This window comes from Periplaneta americana, chromosome 1 (genome assembly GCF_040183065.1).
Source record: "Periplaneta americana isolate PAMFEO1 chromosome 1, P.americana_PAMFEO1_priV1, whole genome shotgun sequence".
Classification (NCBI taxonomy): domain Eukaryota; kingdom Metazoa; phylum Arthropoda; class Insecta; order Blattodea; family Blattidae; genus Periplaneta; species Periplaneta americana.
In genome coordinates, this window is record NC_091117.1 from 87,381,537 (window position 1) to 87,395,171 (window position 13,635).

Genomic DNA, 13,635 nt, shown 5'->3' on the forward strand with positions numbered 1-13,635 from the left:
TAACTTCACAATTCCTCTGAATCAACTGAATGAAAAGAAGAAAAATTCGTAAAAGCTGGCCCAAATATAGAAAGATAGAAAGTGGAGAAAAAAATAAAAAAAAAATCGAATGGTTAACTACTGACCTAAAACATACTGCGAAATTTTCGATAGAAAAATGTTTGTGTTTCAAACCGTTAAAAGCGAGTAAGAATTTAAAGCTGTGCAAGGGTCGGAGTGGAAAGTGACAAAAGAGTCATAAAACAGTAACCAACTAACCCCAAGATATGGAGGGTGTACTGTTGTACACTTGGCTACTGCTTCCTGTCCACTAACCATTGAAAAAATAGGTCAGACAGTATCCGTGAAAAGATTTTTTGTTGGACAGTGACTGTTATAGTCAGGTTCCAATCCAAATAGATCCCGGCCGTTGTCCGGCGCAAGAGGTGGCCGCTAAATAAAGAGAGAATTTGTATTGATCTTATGGAAAATCCAAATGGTTCCAGAGAAAATTGGCCTTTTGGTCAGGTGGCCGTTTAAATGATGTGACCGAAAAGGCAGGTTTCACTGTAGCTCTAATCTTCTTTTTTAAAGACATTTCTACTATTTAATTTTGCAGACTACACGATTTAGCTGCCGTTTCTACTTCAATTTTTCATGCTTTGAGTTAGAAAATTAACTGAAACTGAAAGTTTGATATGACGATAGAGAACAAGAAAATTGTTAAGAAATACTCTTTATCCTTTAGTCATCTGTTACTATATACTACATACGGCATACTGAACTGGCAACGAAATTATTGTTGTTTAGTCATAAAGCGGTATAAAGTTCAATTAACTTCTTAATGTGAAACCTACAGTTCAAAATTCAAAACTAAATAATATAAAGCCGTAAAAAATCATATCACGCAGGAACACGGTTATACTTTTCGTTACTAAAATAGCATTAACAAATTTCTAAGAATAACTATTAAAATTATTAGAAAAATTCTTAATTCACTTTTCACTTACACCATTGCTCGGAGTACTTGCTCAGACTTGTTCTGTTGTCTCGAGACTAGCAGTGTCTGCTCAGTGAAAACGAGAGACCAGTGATGTCACGAAGTATTTGGAAATCTCTAGTGTAAAATAATCAAAGTGGTACAGATCACAAGCGGATGTTTCTATTAAGGCATAGCTCTGATATAAACATAAAGGAAGCTAAAGGGATTCATTAAATATGAGTTATAAAATTTGTGTCCGCACCTACAAGAGCTGTATTGCTTGGGCAATGTGGTCATACGGTGCTAGGAATAGTTTACTTCCACGCTGGTTTCACTTACAGTCATGTAACACGTGGAGATCTGTAACAATAAAAATAAAACTGGTGAAGTAATGAAAAGCACAGTTTGCGATTAGTAGAATCAACTAATTATTTGCAAAATTAATATTTCTTCTAGCATACTGAAAAAAATGTCGTGAGTAGGTTACTTATTCCACTTCTTTAAGTAAGTTTTAAATTTTAAGTTTTAGTTGCCATTTTACACTGCATAGGTACAATCAGGACATAGTTAAAATGCAAGGACAAAGTTTTTGATGTCACTTTACTTAAACAATGAATAGCTCGTTCATAAGTCGAGTGTAAATTCGTTACTAATAATCAGTACATACGTCGAGTATAATAATACAACTGTTACACAGCTACATCGTAGTTTCGTCATTATTTATCTACGAAATGTAACAAAAATAACTGAGGTTCTCTATTGCATCCGATAGTGCGCGCTAGTGTGCTGCGCTAAGTATCGATAGTACAACTGGGCCTGATCAATTACCACACTATATTTTGGTCAAAGAATATAAGCTACAGCAATATTATTCTAATTATTCTGTGCTCTTTGGTTTGTTCTTCTGTGGTTACAAGGTAACCATCATCATAAAATGACAGTCGATACGAACAGCTGTTAGATGGGCGATCATTTTTTTCGCTATAAGTATACAACGCTTAAAGAAGGGGTTTCGTGTATATCACTAATGCAAAGCAATTCCTATGTATAGTTACAGGTTGTTTATATATTCATTACTTATGCATGGTTTATTAGTAACGTTTTCTGTCCCAACTCTACGTAAGTCTCGTATAAAGGCTGTAAACGGTTCATTAAGTAGATCGTTATGTTCTAAAATCTATCATATCTATTTTCAGTATTTTAATTATTTCTTCGTTATATCTATGGTTGGCACTTGAAAACATGTGCAAAATATATGACTTAATCATTTTTTAATGTGCATTACATCTTCTTTCTTAGGTCAGAAACATTCTTGTGGAAATTCTTTGGATGACAGCTATGTTCGTCAGCCGGAAAACCCGTTGTATTTAACAGTGATGATACAAATTACACTTTTAATGCTACTGGCTCGTGTTAATACTAATTTAGCCTACGTGACTAATTCAAAGGCAATGAACTTCTGAAGTTCCAACTAACAAACGACTATAGTATACTACATGTTTCTCAGCAACTTTTAACGGCTGTGTTCTTTCTACAGTAATCTGCTGTTTATAATCATTTATACGTTTAAGATACGGAACAAATGTAATCGTGTAATAATTATGTAATTATTTCAGTATAAACTCGACTCGATTAGTCTCTGCAACTGGCAGAGTTTTATCGAGACTGTCCTTAAGTCTAAAGCGAAATATGAATCACATGACAGAATCAATCTTTAGACTCATATCACTATTGTCAAATTAACTTGATGCTAGATAATAATGATATTTATTTATTCTGGCGAAGTTAAGACCATCAGCCCTTATCTTCCACTTAGCCAGAAACAGAAGAAGCTGATACAATTTTACAGACTAATATTTAAAGAACACTAATAAAAAATGTATGTAGTCATACAAGCACAAATTGAGTAAAATAATGCAAACATACTAAATAATAATTACAAAACAATATACGGCTAGAAGTTACACTTAATGATTATGCAGGCGGTAAGTGAACCAATGTTACAAATTACAAGAATAACAAATTCAAATGTAAATTATAACTATACAACACTGAGGAAAATTACATATATACACATATACACACAAAGGAGAATTAAACATGAATACTGGTCACGTGTTTAAACAATTTACTTTTAAATTGCAATATCGTTCGATAGTTCCTGAGGGAGCTGGATAAGGAGTTCCAGAAACGAATTGCTGATACTGTGAAAGAGGAAGAATAGTGAGCTGTTTTATGGCAAGGCATAGATAATAAAGGGTCATTTTTAGAACGAGTACCCAGGCTGTGATAAGAGGACAAGAAATTAAAACGCACCGAGAGATAGTTAGGCGAAGAAGTATTAATGATGCGATATAGCCTAGCAAAATTAGTGAATGGATATATCTTCGGTCCTGTAATCTTACCCATTGGAGCGTTTCAAGGGAAGGTGTAATGTGGTCGTATTTGCGGATGTTGCTAATGAAACGTATGCAGGCGTAGTCCACATTGAAGGAAGGCAACACGAAGTGTCAAGTTAAAATAAATTAAATATTCTAACTTAAGAAAAACTACATCCCCCATCGTGGTTGCGTAGTCTAAGGCATCATACCTTGAACTTGCAATAGGGAATCAGCACTAGTTTGAGTCGTCATGAAAAAAGCCATTTTCTCACGAAATAACGACCAGTGTATGGAACTGAAGCATACCCAACATCAAGATAAATTTTAAGAGCTACAATGAGTAACGAAATCCGGTTTCACGTACCATTGTAACGGGTAGGGAAATAATCGTGCTAAACACACGTTATTCTCGTACAGGCCGGATAATCGTTAACTTCTGCTGAGACATGTAAATGTGAAGCCAGCACGTCAAAAAATACTGGATGTTATTTATGTGAAACAGTTAAAGAGGGGCTTCCAGATAATGAAATGAGGAAGACATTCATTGAAGGTCTTCACAGGCAAAGGGCACTGCTGGGTTCTGCGGACTGCATAACCTTGCAGGCGTTTAAATGTTATGTCCTATAATCAACAAACTGTTAAAAAAGTAAGGATGAAACTACGTTAGAGAATTTATTCCCCTAAAACTTTAAACAGGAAGTTCAAGAAATCAGCGCTAAAACTTTGAATAATAACTAATATGTAAGTGGAGGTTTCGTCTGTTACATTACTTGGCTTTTATTTGGATTCCCACCTCTCTAGGGATATACTGTATACAAAAAGTATGGAATATACTCGTAACTCTTTAAATTTAAAATTATTTCCTGGCCTAGTTGCCTCATAAGTGGTGCTTTATTGTTATCACCTGTGAGATTTAGATCTGTCTTCGGACAGTTGACTAAACAAACAACTAGTGATATTATGTAACACAAATCTACAGTTATTCCCATTTTGAAATTGTCTTAAGTTCCAGAACTATAACCGAAGCTGTTTAAACGTGGATTAATATTTTTGGAAAATGATTTTATAAGCAAGAAGCTGATATAATTCAACTATTGTACTTTTCTGACAGTCAAATATTATGTAACTTCTCCAATTGTTATGTTGAAGGTACAAATCATTAGCTGGAACACACATTATTTTGCAAACAAGTTATTGTTCCTTGTTTTACAATTCGCTGCCAGACAATTTGGCGAAGAGGAGTAGCATAAATAATAGTGGTAATAATCGTAGTATAAAATAGGCAAATTTTCAAAGAATGGAAGTTCTGAAAACTTAAGAATTCTTATTGAACATGAAAAATATAGTTCTTATATGTTGCTCGCGAAATAATCTTTCCTTCTAGGTACAAAAGAAAACTCGCCCTTATAGCGAATTATGTGTAGGTGCAATGATCCAAATATATGGATATTAATTACAGATGTGATTATAAGAACATCACGCTAGCAATACGGTTTTTCCCAATTGTTTCATTTTGTGGAAGGTACAGTGAATACAGTAAATTTGAAATATAAAAAACGAAGCGTATGCTTTTATTCTGTTAGTTTAAGTCTCTATGAGCTACTTCATTACCTATTATCAGGGAACAGGTGACAGCGAGAAGAGTCCAAATATTATCCATGGGATTACCTGACATTCGCCTTACAGTTGGAGAAAACGTCGGAAAGAAACTAGTTAGCTAATTACCCAAGCGGTATTCCTGCGGTTTTGGCTACATCATACTAAGAAGCTTATTTCTTCTTTTCTAGCCATTTTCCCCAATTTTTTGTATACATTTTCATTTCCTCTGTTTTACGACACTTGCATTATTTATTATTTCCTTTCTATTCTTTTCTGTATTTATTTACATGCTTATCCCTTTCTTTTCGTTTCTATTCCCTAATTCCCTTTTTTACTGCTCCTTTCCGTATACTTAGGGTGTATATAGAATACTACTACACTTTTAATACCCCTGCTGCTACTCCCAACTCCACAACACTGCTTCATAATAATTAGTTTCCAATTTAATTTCGCTACTGATTTCTCTCCCTTTTATCTCTCATTTTATTCTGATATTCATTCACTATAATTATTGTTTTTATATCTATCTTACTACACTCTATACCAGATGTCTTTGGAGCAGACCATAACAAGGGCCTTGATGCATCTCCTGTTATCGCTGCGCTCTCACTGTTGGCGAGTCATTACTTAGCTGAGAGCGTTGTAGACACTAGCGCGTGCATATCCTGGTTACGAGACGGTATTCAGAGTCGCGTCCACTACTACAGTTCTATTGCGTCTAGCATCTGTGCGGTGTATGGGCAGACGACAGCAGTACAACTAGTGACTGATGAAAGAAGGTGTGTTCAAAGACACATTACTTTAATTTTCACTTTTCGTTACATGAACGTAGTCGGTCACTTAATTCATACACAGATATTTAGTGTCATGTGAACCGCGCTATCTTGAATTTCGTTCTGTTGTTTATATCTACTCCAAAGACATCTGGTATAGAGTGTACACTCTTTACACTTTCTTCTCTATTCTTGTTCTATCACTTTGACACCCCTGCTTTCCTGACACTCATTTTTAGCAGTCTCCTTCCTCGCTAATTCCACCTCGCTTACTATCAATTATTTTCCTGACTATACATTAACAACTCACTACTACTTACACTCCTTGAACTAAGCCCCTCTGGATTTGTTATCCTCCTTTCCACCTTTTCCAAGCTCCTAATCCCTACGCTTATTTACATATTTCCTTTTCCATCCCCTTATCTGAATTCCTTAATACCTTCTTCACATTTCACACAAACATATTCATCATATTATTCATTGTCACAGGTTCATTCCTTACTGCACCGTTCATTTCTATCATATTTCTGTGAAAACTTAATTATCTTTTTAATTTGTAGTATTTCATTTAAAATATCTCTCACAATTTCAATAAAATTATTTAGAAAAACTCTCATAATTTTAATAACATTATTTTTAAAATCTCATAATTTCAATAAAATTATTTGAAATTATTTTAAAACATTGAACTTAAAGTTTATAAAAATACTGTCAGAACTAGTGACAAAAATTGAAGATTTTTGCTTAAATTATAGCAGATGCTGAAAAGGTCAATAAGTTAAGCTAATTTAATAAAACAAGAATAGGGCGTTCGGAACCCTTTAACCATTGTAAGACATTTTCTATACTTCAATCTCTGCTAGATTACCTAATGACTTGTGACAGGAAGTCTGAGTGCCTCACGTCATTCATATAAATGATAGCTATGCGAAAACATTAATCTCACAGAATGCTATTTGAGAAATTAGACGTGTCCATTATGTTTCACATTAGTGTGATAGATATCGATCCCAGTTATCGATTATCGAGTACAATGAACGTTGAATCCGGTATCTGTAACCTAAAGGTCATAAGATTTGCCGCACATGCTTTCAGCTCACTAATATGGAAGTTTGAAAGCTCTTCTAAGAAAGGGAGTGGATAGACAACAGTGCAACACGCAAGGTTGTAATTTCTTCATCATCTACCTGACAGGGCAAAGCCCATTTTGACGTACGTACCTATCTGACAACCCTTTTCATTATTATCCGGGACCATGATGGACCAGCCTATCTCTCTAAAAGGTCAATAAGCCGAAAGGTTTAATGGCAAAGAAGTACACAATGATAATGAATACAGAATATTACTGGTAAAGAACCGCTGAAAAATAACACACTGGCAAATGATTCACTAACACCTCTCGCAAGGTATTTAAATATATACTTTTTTTCGCAGGCCTAAATTTAAAATAATTTAACATTATAAAAATGCACAGTACATGGATCGTAACAGCTGAGTAAACAATAACTCCAGCGTATAAATTCGGCGTTATGAAGACAGTTGTTCTACATTACTTCTCGTTATGTATTTTACAAGTTTCAAAACAAAGCAATTCTTTCAACACGTTACGAATCATACTATGTACATTCTACAGCGAAGTCGCTTGTGGATATAGGCATATACAGGTCATATTACATGTTTGACCATTGAGTAAGCAGGCAGTATAAGCAGCCATCGGATGTATGGATGCGTTCGAGCAGGTGGTGCTTTCAACACAATACTTATAATATTGAATTTCTGACACTATCGTTAACTGTTGAAAAGTCTCATTTCACTCAAGAGTTTCTAACAAACACTTTTAAACTGTAAATAATAAGTTACGCAATTTCATTTGTAAAGTAACACTTTAAATTAACATAATATTTTTCTTTACAAAGCCGTATGGAAGTGCTTTTGTTATTTTTCAATTGCTTGTATGAAAAGTTTGTTTATGAAAATCTGAATTAAGAGCGAAAGAAGACAGAGAAGGGAGAACATGAGGTGGAAAATGGGAAATTAGGAGGAAACGATAAAGGGATAGACTATGAATGACGACGAGAGAAAGAGTAAAAATAAGAATAAGAAGTATGAAAATAAGGGGAGACTTAAAATGAGAAACAAGAAAATGTACATGTGAAAAAAAAAAGAAAATTAGGAACAACAGAATAAAATTGAGAAGCAAGATATTGAAAATGAGAAGCAAGATATTGAATATGAGAAGCAAGATATTGAATATGAGAAGCAAGATATTGAATATGAGAAGCAAGATATTGAATATGAGAAGCAAGATAATGAAAATGAGAATAAAGAGAATGAAAAATGAAAAGCAAGAGAATGAAAATGAAAAGCAAGATAATGAAAATGAGAAGCAAGATATTGAATATGAGAAGCAAGATATTGAATATGAGAAGCAAGATAATGAAAATGAGAATAAAGAGAATGAAAAATGAAAAGCAAGAGAATGAAAATGAAAAGCAAGATAATGAAAATGAGAAGCAAGATATTGAATATGAGAAGCAAGATATTGAATATGAGAAGCAAGATATTGAATATGAGAAGCAAGATAATGAAAATGAGAAGCAAGATAATGAAAATGAGAATAAAGAGAATGAAAAATGAAAAGCAAGAGAATGAAAATGAAAAGCAAGATAATGAAAATGAGAAGCAAGATAATGAAAATGAGAAACAAACTAATGAAAATGAGAAGCAAGATAATGAAAAAGAGAAGCAAGATAATGAAAATGAGAAACAAACTAATGAAAATGAGAAACAAACTAATGAAAATGAGAAGCAAGATAATGAAAATGAGAAGCAAGATAATGAAAAAGAGAAGCAAGATAATGAAAATGAGAAACAAACTAATGAAAATGAGAAGCAAGGTAATTAAAATGGGGAGGCAAGACAACGAAAATGAGAAGCAAGGTAATGAACATGAGAAGCAAGATAATGAAAATGAGAATAAAGAGAATGGAATTTAAGGCGAAGAGAATGAAATCGATAAGTATGGGAATGAAAATTAAATAAGAATGAAAAAGAGGAGCAAGAAGAAAAGAGTTAGAAGCAAGAAATTTAAAGTAATTAATATAATAAGAAGTATGTAAATACAAATTAAAACTGAGGAGGAGAATAAAAGGGATGAACATGAGGAAACGAACAAGAAATAGTCTTATGCTTTACATGCAAACACGTCACATTCAACAGGGAAATGAACTAAAATACAAAAGTTTCAAGACTCTCTACGTTGTACTTTGATGAATTGAGTTCATATTGCCGATTTCGATATAAATTAATGAGAAAAGGTAAATGAGTAATTTTACCACGATTTTAGTGAGCATTAACAATGTCTGATAGGCTTTATATTTTATCTGATTACTCGGTTGTAGTGTCATGCAAATTGATGATAATAAATCCATGTATCTTCAGAAGAACAGTCAGTGCGACACGATAACAGATCATTATGCAAATTATGTCTCTTCACGTTGAGGACGAAGATATTTCACGTCAGTATTCTATATAAATTGTACTGTAATTTGTTTTATGAATACAAACGAAAAATACTCGCGTGTGCTTGAGAGAAGGCAAGAGAGAGAAGGAAAGGCGGAAATAACAAGACTAGAAAATTACTCAAATTGAAGTTCGGTTTGCTTGTGCTGAACTCTCTTATATCCGAGAGATTTTCTTTCCCACGGTGCCAAAGAACTGAAGATCGACACACCAGATGTGAGCTCCATTTCAATCGAATGTATACTTATTTGTTGACCACCTGTTATTTTTCTCACGATTTGGAATAATATTAATTAATATTTATAAAACGATAATAACAAGACTAATATTATAAAAGTAAATATCTTTATCAATAGACTATTAATTTTGGATTTTATGAGCCTTAGTATTGTACTACTGCTTTACAAGTTATCGAAAACATACTTGTAAGAATTTGTCGGAAAACATATGGAAAAAATGGGGCTTTCTTAATGGTTTTAAGTCCCTACCAGAATATCGATCAGACAATCTTTCGATAAGGAAGAAGACACTGAACACGTTTTAGTGTTCTCTCTTTCACACGCTTGTGACAATTGGTAATTTAGAAATTGTAGAGGAGAATATGTATACAGAGCGTTTCAAGAAGAATAGTAGCCTAAATATTTAAGTTGCTTGTAGCACGAACTATTTCGAATATAAAAGTTCGTACAAACAAGTGTCCAATTTTCAATTCATGTGGAGTTACAGATAATACGTATTAAAAGCCTTCCGAAATATATAAAAGAGAGAGAATGACTACTTCCTGATTGCATTCTTTTGGTCCAAATTATCTTATTTAACACTAGATTGTACATAGTAATTGTTTAACTCTTAGATTTACATGTATCTACACATATCTACATTTTCTCCTATTATTATTATTATTATTATTATTATTATTATTATTATTATTATTATTATTATTATTATTATTCCAATGTTTTCTCTATTTTTTATTTTTATTTTTATTTTACTTGGTTATTAAACGACGCTGTATCAACTACGAGGTTATTTAGCGTCGATGGGATTGGTGATAGCGAGATGATATTTGGTGAGATGAGGCAGAGGATTCGCCATGGATTACCTGACATTTGCCTTATGGTTGAGGAAAACCTCGGAAAAACCCCAACCAGGTAATCAGCCCAAGCGGGAATCGAACCCGCGCCGAACGCAACTCCAGATCGGCAGGCAAGCGCCTTAGCCGACTGAACTACGCCGGTGACTTGTTTTTTCTATTACTGTTATTTATAGTATTTGCTATGTACACTGGTTGAGTGGAAGACAAGACTTTAAGACCCCAACTTTGCCAGTAAAAATAAATCAAACAAATAAATGAATATAGAATTTAAATTGTACTAAAGTTAATAAATATTTGAAGAAAGATCCTATCCTAGAGACGAAACTCAGTTTTTCGACAATCGGCATTTGAAACTTGAAAGTAGTCAATGTAGTGTGACAGCTCCTTTACACTATGTACACTAGAATACACTATTTTTACTATGTACACAATTGTAAAGGATGTTGGCTAAAAATGATCGAACATATTAGCATTATTAAATAAAATACCTTGCACTATAATGCACAACTTTACATAAAAGTGTAAATAAGGTATGATTAATATAGGCCTACATTCTTTATGATAGTTGAAATAGTAAAAATAGCATATTCTAATGTACATAGTGTAAATAATTTAAATTCTAAATATTAGTGTAATTGTTAAAGTAGTCCATGTTTTGTTCTACCCAATTTGACCAAACAGATGTCGCGTGAGAAGTCAGTCAAGTGCTTCGCTTGCATATGCAAGCGCGTCGTCCACTTGAAAACTCCAATAGAACTCAACCTTGTATCCTCGTGGCACAGAGTACGGTCCCTAATTATTATTCAGAAAGGTGAAAAGTATTTTTAAGTCAGTGGTAGGATTTTTTTTAACAATTACTTTGAACTGCTACGAATTATTAAAGAACCAATAAATACAATCAATAAGACATAATGCATGTCTTTCGTACACTTTGTAAGGCTTTCTATGCATAATATACAACCAGTTGTATGCGCCACACCCACTGAAAATTGGACACTTGTTTATATGAACTCTCTTATTCGGAATAGTCCACACTATCACCTCCTGAAATATTTATTATTCCTTTTGAACACACTGTATAAGAATATACTTTTCTTCTTATGTAACTTTCATTGCTATTTCTATTAATCAAAGTCATAAAAATGTAAGTAAACATTTACATAAGACTCTGGTTCAATTTCCAGACGAAAAAATGTTAAGTCCTGTAATGAAGAGTACGTGTATCCATAGTTCTGCGTTTCTTCTATGTATTGCGTGATGTTTTGAAGCTAAGTTGATCGTATAATCAAGGCCACTCCCTAGTTCTAAATGCTTAGTGTAGGCTCTTGTTTTTACCAAAGTCACAACTAAAACTGCAGAGGACTCGTTTTGAATACAGTTAATGGTGGTAAATATTAAATATTTATATAAGTATATTATATTTATATAAGTATTCATTTAAAAATTCAACGAACAGTATATAGATGAGCGTTACGAAGTAACATATTATATTATAGGTTTCTTTCGTTTCGTATCCATTGGGTTCCTCATCAATTTCGAATGATACTATTGCTTGTAATAATTTATTTGCTCGATTTATTAAATACACATTTAAAATTATTTCGTAATTTATAACGTGTATTCATATCTATATTTTTATTTGCCTTAAAGGTAGGCCTACATAGTGAAGGAGGCATCGGTAAATAAAAAAAAAAATGTATTCTACATGTAACTGAGTACTGTACAGTAGGCCTACTTCGGCACTGAAAACCTGACATTAACAATTAAGATAAAATAGACGGTGTGTTTTTCTTAGTATAGGACATAGTGATTTAGCGTTGTCATAAGAAAACTAGGCCTATGTAGAAAAACAATGAAGAATAACTCACTCAGTGAACCATGTTTAGAAATAGCAGGATTTGACAGTTCGTAAAACAAAAGAACTCAGGCGTTAACGTAGCAACCATAAATGATGTTAACTTATTTGTCCGTTGTTAATGTCATGTCCAGGTTTTCCTAAATTATGGGAGTTCCGTAATGTATTTTTTTAATATGAGGTCGAAAATTTCCAAAAAGTGAAGTAAGAATATGTGAAAACCTTCGACATACAGAATGGTAAAGGAATGCTTGCAAATACTTAGATAGGTGATAAAGTCATTATAAATAATTTAAAATTCCTTTGCAAAATATTTACTCAAGTCTCTTAAGTGAAAAGTGTGAACGAAGTGGGACAATTAGCCTTTAAGCTAGGAGCTCACATAAATGTTAAGATAAGTCCCGAGAGCCCCTTAAAGAACGTGATTATCATCGTGTATTTTTAATTGATAATTTCTCCTCTCTTCCTCATTCATTTTATTTTTAATTTCATTTTTCATTTCACTTCATTTCATTAACTCATTTCATTTCAAGACCTACAAGGAATCAGTCGTTATCGATTCATCTATCTAAAACAAACTATTTAAGCTAAATGCCATCGGATTTGTTAAATGCATGAATAACACTATGATATGTGCCAAAATTAATTTATATAAAACAATCTATTTAAGCAAAAACCAATCTGATTTCTTAAATGCATAAAAAACTATGAGATGTGCCAAAATTCATTTATATAAAACTATTTAAGCTAAATCTCATCCAATTTGTTAAATGCATCAGAACACTATGAGATGAGCCAAATTCATTTATCTAAATCTATTTCTTAAATGCATAAAATCACTATGAGATGAGCCAAAATTCATTTATCTAAAACTATTTAAGATAAATCCCATCCTATTTGTTAAATACATAAAAACACTATGAGATGTGCAAATTCATTTCTCTAAAACTATTTAAGCTAAATCCAATCCTATTTCTTAAACACATAAAAACACTATGAGATGAGCCAAAATTCATTTCTCTAAAACAAACTATTGAAGTTAAAACCAATCCAATTTGTTAAATGCATGAAAGCACTACGAGATGAGCCAAAATTCGTTTATCTAAAGCAAACTATTTAAGCTAAACCCAAATCGATTTGTTTCAAAAAATGCATAAAAACACTATGAGATAAAACCATTCGATTTTTTGAGTGCATAAAACACTATTGTATGAGATGTGCCAAAATTCATGAGAACTTTCCTTTCATTGCGCATCATTGCTCAAATATTTACCCTTATTTATTTAATATCATACTGTACAGATTTGAACAAGTTTGATAACAACCAACGTCGGGAAATAACCCTGGTATCGATTTTTTATATCCATTACAGTATGAATTATGACAATGTATTTTTAAAAGTCAATGAAAATTTTGGGGTAATAACTCAAAGTTGGATTTTCTGTGCT

At 32.8% G+C, this 13,635-nt stretch overlaps 1 protein-coding gene across 3 annotated transcripts in view; it reads left to right on the forward strand.

Moving 5' to 3' along the window:
• LOC138697996 (uncharacterized) overlaps nt 1–13,635 on the forward strand; it is a 500,028-nt gene that overhangs the window by 199,350 nt on the left and 287,043 nt on the right. The gene's annotated exons all lie outside the window — the stretch shown is intronic.